General features: G+C 39.7%; 1 protein-coding gene across 1 annotated transcript in view; it reads left to right on the forward strand.

Moving 5' to 3' along the window:
* Window positions 1-11,149, forward strand: part of LOC138983647 (adventurous-gliding motility protein Z-like) — a 165,972-nt gene that overhangs the window by 65,264 nt on the left and 89,559 nt on the right. The gene's annotated exons all lie outside the window — the stretch shown is intronic.

Genomic DNA, 11,149 nt, shown 5'->3' on the forward strand with positions numbered 1-11,149 from the left:
CTCTTTCTCTGACACACTCTCTCTCTCTCTCTCTCTCTCTCTCTCTCTCTCTCTCTCTCTCTCTCTCTCTCTCTCTCTCTCTCTCTCTCTCTCTCTCTCTCTCACACATACACACACACATGCAGTACTTTCGCAACTACGCAAGCTTGGGAACACACGCACACAAACGTCATTTCTTCCTTTTGATGGTCAATTCGTCAAAACGTTTGCTTGTCTGCAATCTTCCTATCTGATCTCTGTCTCACACATTTTATAATTAGCAATCAAATAATAGTATGGTTCACCAGCCAAGAAGATACACACATTCAGTTTCTTCCTTTACTTTTTTTGTCAGCGGCACAATAAAAACATTCAAACTAGGCGGCTACAACCCATGATAGCCGTAACAACTGATCCCTCTGTTTTCTCAAAGTCCTGCTGTTCAGTGTTTTTGCATCCGTAAACATATAGTAACATATAGTCTACAGCCAGTGGAACCCCCGTCTTAAGACCCTCCTTTTTAAGGACAGGGGGGGGGGGGGGGGGCCTCTTTAACATGTACATGCCACAGTCCTGAAATCTATATCCTCTGTTTATTTGTCCACAGCGGAAGTTCAGCTGAATGCGTTGGCCATTCAAGACTGGCACAGAAAGGAGGCGGACTTGAGGAGTGAGATGGAAAAACAAGTTGCCCAGAAAAACCGTTATGTGAAGGAGACCCAGCTTGCTAGAAGTAAGTCCAACACACTTATACAGTATGTAGGAACTAATTCTGTAGGGGAATGCTTAAAGTGTATATATATATAACAATAACAATAATAACAATAACAATAACAGCACTTTATTGTCCATTAAAATATTACATAAAAATGGAAATTTTTCTTCGGCACACCCTCTATAGGCCCTATATCTATTTGTGTGAAAAGAGAGTTTATCATTTCTTGTTTGATTGTTTTTGTGTGTACTGTTGTTGACTGTGCTTAGTCTTGTAGCTATGTTAGTTTAAGTTGTATTTCTGTGTGTGGTTTTTATGGGGTTTTTTTGTATTGGAATTGTAAAGCACGCGGAGCTGTTATCGGGACTTGCGCTATAGAACAGTGATTTATTGTTTAGTTTTTATTAAATCTGGACATTTCCCTGTGACACAGTGATGATACAATGAACAGAAACGTTTAACGTCGTTCATAAAAGTTTAAGATTACCTTTTTACATTTAGTCAAGTTTTGACTAAATGTATTAACGTAGAGGGGGGAATCGAGACGAGGGTCATATGGTGTGTGTGTGTGTGTGTGTGTGTGTGTGTGTGTGTAGAGCGATTCAGAGAAAACTACTGGACCGATCTTTATGAAACTTGACATGAGAGATCCTGAGTATGGTATCTCCAGACGTTTTGTTCATTTTTTGGATAAATGTCTTTGATGACGTCATATCCGGCTTTTCGTGAAAGTTGAGGCGGCACTGTCACGCTCTCATTTTTCAACCAAATTGGTTGAAATTTTGGTCAAGTAACGTTCGACGAAGCCCGGACTTCGGTATTGCATTTCAGCTTGGTGGCTTAAAAATTAATTGATGACTTTGGTCATTAAAAATCTGAAAATTGTAAAAAAATTATTATTTTTATAAAACGATCCAAATTTACGTTTATCTTATTCTCCATCATTTTCTGATTTCAAAAACATATAAATATGTTATATTTGGATTAAAAACAAGCTCTGAAAATTAAATATATAAAAATTATTATCAAAATTAAATTGTCGAAATCAATTTAAGAACACTTTCATCTTATTCCTTGTCGGTTCCTGATTCCAAAAATATATAGATATGATATGTTTGGATTAAAAACATGCTCAGAAAGTTAAAAGGAAGAGAGGTACAGAGAAGCGTGCTATCCTTCTCAGCGCAACTACTAAACCGCTCTTCTTGTCAATTTCACTGCCTTTGCCATGAGCGGTGGACTGACAATGCTACGAGTATACGGTCTTGCTGAAAAATTGCATTGCGTTCAGTTTCATTCTGTGAGTTCGACAGCTACTTGACTAAATGTTGTATTTTCGCCTTACGCGACTTGTTTGTTTTTAAATGATATTATAAGATGTTTGATGGGTTGTTGACAGACCAGCTTTTGTGTCGTCCGAGGGGGAGCATATCGTCTTTTGTTTCATATTTATTGACCAAGGCCGAAGGCCGCGGTCAATAAATATGAAACAAAAGTCGATATGCCCCCCGAGGACCGACAAAAAAAGCTGGTCTGACAACAAACCATCAAACATCGTTTTTGTCATCATTTTGGTAGTGAGAAAATAAGATAACAATCAACACAGGGAGCCATGCTTTGAAACACGGGTTCCGTGCTGATAACCACACGAGTTCCGTACGGATAACCACTGGCAATCAAAGCTGGCGTGTGAAAGCAACTTTCTGTATTTTAGAGTTCATAAAATGTTGGAATGAATATGTCAGGTTTGAGGATGCACAGTTCTGTTTGTTCATCTCGGTATTCCACTCCCTCGGCTTTCAGTTGTGAGTATTAAGCTTAGTAATCGAATGTGGAAGCTACGTTGAGTCAAAGGTCACAGAAGATTTGCGTCGTGCAGCGAAGGAAAGAATCGCGATCTTGTTTCCGACTCAGTACCTCTTTGTTTTTCATTAGACCTGTCAATCTGCTTGCTCGGCTTTGTAAGATGTTTGCATATCTTGTTGCTATTTTCTTTGCTTTTATCATTATTTCTTATTTGTGCTTCGTTTATCGATACAACGTCTTGTGCACGGGTCAAAATGTGTGTGTCAGCTCAGGGGTCAATTGGTTTGACTTGAACTTGACGTTCGTGTTTCTCACACAAAGATACACGCACTCCATGACTTTGTAAGAAGACATGACATATCGGTAGGTATGTTTGTGACGAATTTATTGAAGTAGTTTTGTTTTTTTTGTTTACTTTTGCCAGTTTGCCAGTTGGTTTTTGGAACTTTGCAAAGCAGTGTCTTGTCGTCTGTTTAGGTCTGGGGAAACGCCAATGAAAAGAGCCGAAGAATCCTCGAGCGTTTCTATTGGGTTTGCTTTTGATTATCCATGTAATAGGGCTTCCTGCAACTATGATAACCGGGGGTTTATTCCCCGGGGAACATGAGATTTATTTACCAGGTGCTTGTGAATGAAAACTCGTGAAAATGATGACAAAGTCTGTTATCCACCTTCCATCATCACTTAAAACACTGTCATTGATAACTCTATGTCTGTGTTCCAGCTCAAGTCAAAAAACTTGAGGAGAGGGTTCACCAGCTTGAACGTAAGTGCATTGGAAGTTGTATATGTTTGTGTGTGTGTTTGTGTTTGTGTGTGTGTGTGTGTGTGTGTGTGTGTCTGTGTGTGTGTGTGTGTGTGTGTGTGTCTGTGTGTGTGTGTGTGTGTGTGTGTGTGTGTGTGTGAACCCTTTACACAGTGTAATTAAAATTAAATAATCTGAAAATATTTCTCATGTAATAATTATAAGCGGGCTGTCTTCTCTCAACACCTTAGTTTGAGTGTGGCATTTCAGAAACTGACATGTGCTTTTACTTGGTAAAATTGTTCCCGCAAATTAACCAAGTGTTCAATCACTTTAAGTTTGCAATTCGCCCTCTTGGTCATGCAATGATGCAGAGAAATATCACACACACACACACACACACACACACACACACACACACATACACACACACACACACACACACACACACACACACACACACACACACACACACACACACACACACATTCAACAGCAAGACCAGAGTATACACCACTCTCATTTCAATGTGATGTGCTCACACAACAGTATTAGCCTCCTGAATCATTCATCTGTGACTCTGTTTTCAGTACAAGAAGCGAACCGATTCAGAAGAGGATTTCCCAGACTGGACTAACATTGAAATCCTCATTGAACTGGCAGCTAGGGGAAGGGCTCCTAATATGGACCACTTTTTGTTGTATGCTGATAAGTAGCTTGTGTCCTTGCGAAGAAGTTTCCTGTTGTGTTTGGTAGTCCTTCTCTCTTAGGTTAACGGTTAGGCCTAATTAGAGTGAATTAGCTTTGACAGACGTTCAGCAAAAATTAGATACAAACAAAATCACAAATGGTTCATATTAGGAGCCTTGGCGCCCAATATGGACCTGTAAAGAGGCCTTCGCGAATCACTGTAAAAAGGACCCTATACTTCAAAATAACATGATACAAGTTAGTGTGTAAATTAGACCAATTAAAATATGCTTTAGATTTATCTGTTTCGGGTTGATAAAGAGCATTATTTGAAGCACACCAGGAAACTAAAGAACCGTGCCTTATCAAAAAACAGAGTGAAAATAAGTGAAATTATCAACTACCTAAATCAAGGCAACTTGACATATCACATGTCTTCCACTTACAGTGGAACCTCCCTTACACGGCCTCCAACGGTCTGAACAAATCAGGTCTTAAAAGGGAGGGAGTCTTAAAATGGGGATTAATTTACAGAGGTTCAAATAATTTAAACACGTGGATGGGAAATGACCTGTGAACGTTATAGTCAGTCAGATGAAAGGAAATAAAAAGGTAAAGTAAGATGTTAGAAGATACCGCCACCCTTAATACTTTATTTTGTAAGAATCAATCATGTTTAGAGCATTACAGATGTCCCAGTGATAACGCTATACTGTAGTCTTCGAATCAGCCTATCGTTGTCCTTGAGTGACGTCACAGCAGGTTGGCCAGAGGCTAACACTGCGTCGGCTCTTCTAGTACTGACAGAGTTGTCGGTTGCGGATTTCGAGTGTTTCGACTCGCCGACAGCTACGTTGTCCCCCAGATTGTGAGTACTAGCAGCAAGTTTCACACATTTTTTTGGTTTCAACCTGTTTATAAAAGTGTGTTCTTGTGGACCAAATCAACAGTCTTTTGTTAGATCTATTTAGAAACGCGTTTTTGCACGCGAATTTTGGCCAGACAACCCGACAGTTGCCCTTTTGTAGTAGATATTAGTGTTCTGCTGTTATAGAAACGAAGGAACAAAACATGAATCCTGTAACTCAATTCCCCAGATCTGACCATAAGTTGTTGGCAGCATTGAACCTAATATCATATGCTATTGTTCTTGCTTTTTGTCTTTTACATGTATTGTTTCACAAGAAGATTATATCTGTTATCATTTTTCTTCATCTTTTATGTTGCACATGTACTGTTTCACAAGAGCTTAGCTGCTGCCTTTTTTATATATATTTTTATCTTTGATTGTATGCATGTATAGATCTGTAGACTATAGTGTTGGCAGTATTCTTAGCATGTTGTTACTGTATGTTACCTGATAATTGTATTTTAAGGGTATTAGTACTGCCCTGCCTGTTTTTTGTACAGTCTGAATATTTAGGGCAAATTTGTTTGTTTGTTTCTGCAGAAATTACATTATTTTCATCTTTGATCATCGACAACACTAAAATATTTTGGTAGCAGTTGCAGTTTACACCAAATTGTTTCAGATTTTGCTCAAGTTTTTTTGCATCAATTTTATGTTCCATCTTAAATCTGTTGAGATTTGGCAGCTGTGAGACCGAGTCTCAGGTTTTCCCAGAGGAATACTTCTTTTGATTTGTTTTTTTCTCTAACGACACTATACGAGTGTCACATGTATAGTGTATATGACAGGGTGTCTGCCTGATGTTTCATTACACCCCCGGTATAGAGGTGTGTATAGGTTTCGGTCGATGTGTTTGTTTTTCACTATGTTTTCATAATGTACCGAGGGGCGTTCTGGAAGTGCTTAGACTCCAAGCTCCTTGCAATGCCTCATGATATTTACAATGTCGTATGCATACTGCAATCTTTCATCGGCGATGGCACAAATTTTCATGTATCTCGAAGTTTCCTCTGCAAAGAAAACAGCTCTTAAAGAACACTACCCGTCCATCTTTACTTGCCTGTAATGGAGCACAAAAAAGCGAGTTTAGAGCCATGATGTATAAAAAATGTCATAAAGGATTGTTATGTTTCTCACATTTTCTATAAATTGTAGGAATCTTTTGGGAAGAAAGCACCTTCCAAAGCGAGTACTTACAACTGGTACAATGATTTTAAATCGGGTCAGACAGATCTCCAAAGATGACACCCATCCAGACCGACAGTTGAATGTTGTTACTGCAACAAACGTTGCTGCCGTTGACAATTTGACGAGAGATGATGCACGAATCACAGACACGGAGGTAAAGGACACATAGAGACTTAAATCAGCACCCTTAAATGTGATCTGGAACAAGCATCAAGGGGTATACAATCGTTGCAGACAGCGGATGCCTGTTCTCTTTCATGTGTACAAAATGGGGTACGTCTCGAATGGTGCATAAAAATGCTCTTCGAATGTCACTATATAGAGTGTAAGGCTTCTGGAAAATTTGACACGGGCGATGGGACTTGTGTCTATCAATTTTATCCCCGGGCAATCAGCCGTTTGGATGTTCCTAAACGGCTCCACCCCTATCAAATATGGATGATCTCAAAACACTGGCAAGAAAAAGGTGGTCCCACGTTGTTAAATTAAGGACATATTGCCCCAATTCTACTAGGGGAGCCGCGTACGGTTACCTTAGAGCGGTTTGTGCATCATTGCCTACTCGTGGTGTTTAAAGCCTGGCGCCATAAACGGGTACTGGAGGGTTGATGCTACACCGCAACGTCCCGTTTTCCACAGCTTCCAAATCAATCGAATTTCTGATAGCTTAGGGTGTCTGCCTGATGTTTCGTTCACTATGTTTTCCTGAATTGGCCCCTTGCGACGTTTTCCCGTTTTAACATGTAAAGAAAAAGCTCGGAGGAACCTGTTACGAGAGCCCGGATGCTGCCGTCCGAGAGTAAGCGAGGGTCATAGGGGGTATCGGCAAAAAACACTCTCGCCGACGTGTTAGAAAGGTACTTCTACAGATTGTCAAAGGGTATGGCACCTCTGGAAGGATCATTCCAGAAAATGGCGTGTCAAAATAACGATGAGCTGTGCGATAATATGAGATTCTAAGGACTTTCAGAACACCCTACTATAAGACATTAAAGACACTATACATATTATGTAACATTGTTTGGTTTGTATCTTTGCCGAGAAAGCTTTGTTTCATCTTAACTGCATTGTTATTACTTTTCTATCACTTTAACTTAGTTTTTGTGTAAATATTTGCAATTATTAGTGGACTTTAAATACTGGCGAAGGTGCTGAAAGCTGAAGCTTGTTGTCATTCAATGTAACTCCTGGGTTGGTGGTGAGGGTGAGGGAAAGGAGAAGGTGAATTATGAAGTACAGTAATACAGAACAATGTACATTATTTGTATTTTTTACTAAAATATGACATTTTACACAGAACACCGAGACAGTCATTGTTCTACCAGACTTACAAGCTTAGATACTACCTGACAGTTGAAAAAAAAATACTGCCTGAGAACAAAAGTTATGGAGACAAGTCAAGAGCATTTATCTCATGAGCAGCTTTTTATCTGTTATCGATGAAGTTTACAAAAAGCCGCATTTGGAAAAACAGTATTACATTTCATGCAGTGTGTAATTCATATTCCCACTCTCCATATGTGTTTCATCTCACAATGTTTTTGTTTTGGATGCCACATCATTTCTTGTTGAACACATGAATGTGCATGTAATACTAAGTATTACAAACAAATTACCATGTTAGTATGTTTCATAGCAGATGAAAGTTGAAAGGAATAAAGAAAGCATGCAATTTAAGAGTTAAAAGAAACATCAAAACATAGTATTACATAGGCTTACAGTATGTTCACTACTCAACTCTTGAACGGATGTGTTTATGTGGCAATATGTCTCTTCACTAAACAGTGCAGCAATGCAGCAGTGAACTTTACCCAATATTGACGGACTGTGTGATGATATCTTCTGCTATCAGGGTTCGTACAGGTCATGGAAAACCTGGAAAGTCATGGAATTTGATTTTTAATTTTCCAGGCCTGGAAAGTCATGGAATTTCAATTCCAGTCATGGTAAGTCATGGAATTTAACAAAAATAAGAAAAAAAATTAACCTTTAGCACGCCAGCGGCTATTTTCGTCGCCCAGCCACCCCCCCCCCCCCCCCCCCCCCCCCCCTTTGCCAGCCAGCAGCGATTTGCGTCGCCAGCACAAGGCTTGTTCAACTTCTCGTTCGTATTTGCATACGAGAATAACGGTATTTTTAACGGCACTTGAGCCAAAGCGAGGCTCACTTCCTTCCGTTATCTCGTCGTGTCGTCTGCGCTGCATTTGAGTCGGTTTCGTCGAAGGTTTCTGCTTTTGTTTTTGCATCGATAAAGTACTTTAGCGCTTCGACAAGCAAGATGGAGGATGATGAGTTTGAAACTTTCTTTCGAGTTGTTTCTTGTGGTCCAGTTTAGTGAAATGACAGGACCAGCAAACATTACCGATAATTTGACTGCGTAGCAAATGCTTGACTTGCTTGTCGAAGAGACACTGCGTAGAAACTGACTCAAATTCAGTGCAAAGCAAGCCAGTGTCAAAACTGGCAGTGACAAGACGTAAAAAGTTTGCGTGTTCGGAAATGGCGACCTGTGGATCTAGTCATGGAAAATGTTATTGAGGCTCATGGAAAGTCATGGAAAAGTCATGGAATTTTGTTTCTAAAAACCAGTGGGGACCCTGGAAATAGCAATATTCATTCCTTTTAATTGCTTATACTTTTTGCTTTTAATTTTAAGATCTTTGTATTTTTTTTCTTTTTCTTGCACAAATAAAATCTGACCTTTCAGAATGTTCAATTTTACTGAATTTATTACTCAGGGGAGAGAATGGGTGCTTGTAATAATGTCTGTGGCTGCTATTTCGTTGAATGACTTGTGATGCGATTGTCTCTCTTAAATGGAGATCCTTTTCTCTAACAAATTTATTCTGGCTCACAAGTAGAAAAAGTACAGGTTTACATGTGGTATCAAAACTGTTGACTACTGAATAATACCACATGAAGAGGTGATACAAATATACAACGGAACCCCCCTTTTAAGACCTCTCAAAATCGAAGAGAATTCAAGAAATTTCTGTTGTAAAAGAGAGGGATTCTAAAAAGGTGGGTTAATGCATCTAGACCCAATGAACCGAAATCTCAGAAGAGAGGGAGTCTTAAAAGGGGGGTTTCACTGTACACACATCAGCGCAGAGTGATATGTGCTAGACGTGCTGCACTAGTAAACACAACTGGTGAAATGTACTCTAAATTCTTGGCACACACAAAACCGCTGATGCACAAACTGTCCTTTAATTATCATACAGTACACGCACACACACCGGCACAACTACGGTATTTACACAGCCACACACTGATGAAAAAGTCAGCTATTTATTATTTCTAAAGTACACAAGCAGCCAAGCTATATATTCATAACACATGCATGTGTAAAAATGCAAATCATTAAAATTGTGTTAAGGCCAAAAAAAAAAATAGGTCTGTTTACGGTAACATAGGCCCAAAAAATAGGGTCGGTAGGTCGGGATTGTTTTTTTTTTTTTTTTTTTTTTTTTCCTCCAAAAAACCATATTTTTACGTTATTTTGCAAAAAAAACAAGATTTTTTTTTTTCCCCCCCAAATGCCAAAAAAAAGTCTAGGGTCGCGCGAAAAAACTAAGGTCGGTCGGGTTACCGTAAACAGACCTATTTTTTTTTTTTTTGCCTAATACACACACACACACCAAAAGCAAACCCAATAGAAATGCTCGCGGATTCTTCGGCTCTTTTTATTGGCGTTTCCTTAGACCTGGACAGACGACACTGCTTTGCAAAGTTCCAAAAACGAACTGGCAAACTGGCAAAAGTAAACAGAAAACAAAACTACTTCATAAAAGGTCATAAACAAATGAAACCTAGCGATATGTTTTGTCTTCTTACAAAATCATGGAGTGTGGGCATCTGTGTTTCGATACACAGACGTTCGGAAAAACACAAACGTCAAGTTCAAGTCAAACCAATTGACCCCTGACACACACATTTTAACCCGTGCACAAGACGTTGTATCAATAAACGAAGCGCAAATAAGAAATGATAATAAAAGCAAAGAACATAGCAACAAGAAATGCAAACATCTAACAAAGCAGAGCAAGTAGAATGACAGGTCGAATGAAAAACAAAGAGGCAATGTGTCGGAAACAAGATCGCGATTCTTTCCTTCGCTGCACGACGCAAATCTTCTGTGACCTTTGACCCAACGTGCCTTGCTACACGATGCAAATCTTCTGTGACCTTTGACCCAACGTAGCTTCCACATTCAATAAACTAAGCTTAATATTTACAACTGAAAACCGAGGGGGTGGAATACTGAGAGGAACCTACAGAACTGTGCATCCTCAAACCTGACATACTTATCTCAACATTGTATGAACTCAAAACACAGAAAGTTGCTTCCACACGCCAGCTTTGATTGCAACAACGTGCAAGGGCCCCAAAGCATGTATTATCAAAACGGAACTCGTGTTTCAAAGCATGGCTCCCTGTGTTGATTTTACACTTATTCGGCTTTGGTCAATAAATATAAAACAAAACACGATATGCTCCCCCTCGGACCGACAAAAAAGCTGATCTGTCAACAACCCATCAAACATCTTATAATATGCAAGGGCAGTAACTCGACCGTTTAATCGCAAGGTAGGCAAGTGTAGCCTCTCTTGGATTGTGTGATGCGCGGCAGTAAATACTACTTTTGGATCTACTTTTGTTTCACAGGAATTTCCATGTCATTAAACATTAAATTAGGAGAGACGTGTCGACGTGGCTTTTGCACAGAACGTTTGCAAACGTTTTCTAGGCAACGCATAGTTTTGTTGTGACGCTCGCGAACGTTAGCAAGCGCTCGGTACGAGTACCATTGTCTGGGGTCACTGAAGCATAACAATGGCGACCGCTCGCCGAGAATGGTCTAGGCAACGGGGGTTTGTGCGGAGCATTCTGTAACGTACCTGAGAGGTGGCACGCCAGAAACCATTGCACTGTACTGAATTGAACTTGCTGTTTGACTCTCTCTCTCTCTCTCTCTCTCTCTCTCTCTCTCTCTCTCTCTCTCTCTCTCTCTCTCTCTCTCTCTCTCTCTCTCTAGAGAGAAAAAAGTATACCAATGCTTATTCTGTTACCCTCGTAAAATAAAGAATTGTCATTGTCATTGTCTCTCTCTCTC

Source organism: Littorina saxatilis, linkage group LG1, assembly GCF_037325665.1.
Source record: "Littorina saxatilis isolate snail1 linkage group LG1, US_GU_Lsax_2.0, whole genome shotgun sequence".
NCBI classification, from domain to species: domain Eukaryota; kingdom Metazoa; phylum Mollusca; class Gastropoda; order Littorinimorpha; family Littorinidae; genus Littorina; species Littorina saxatilis.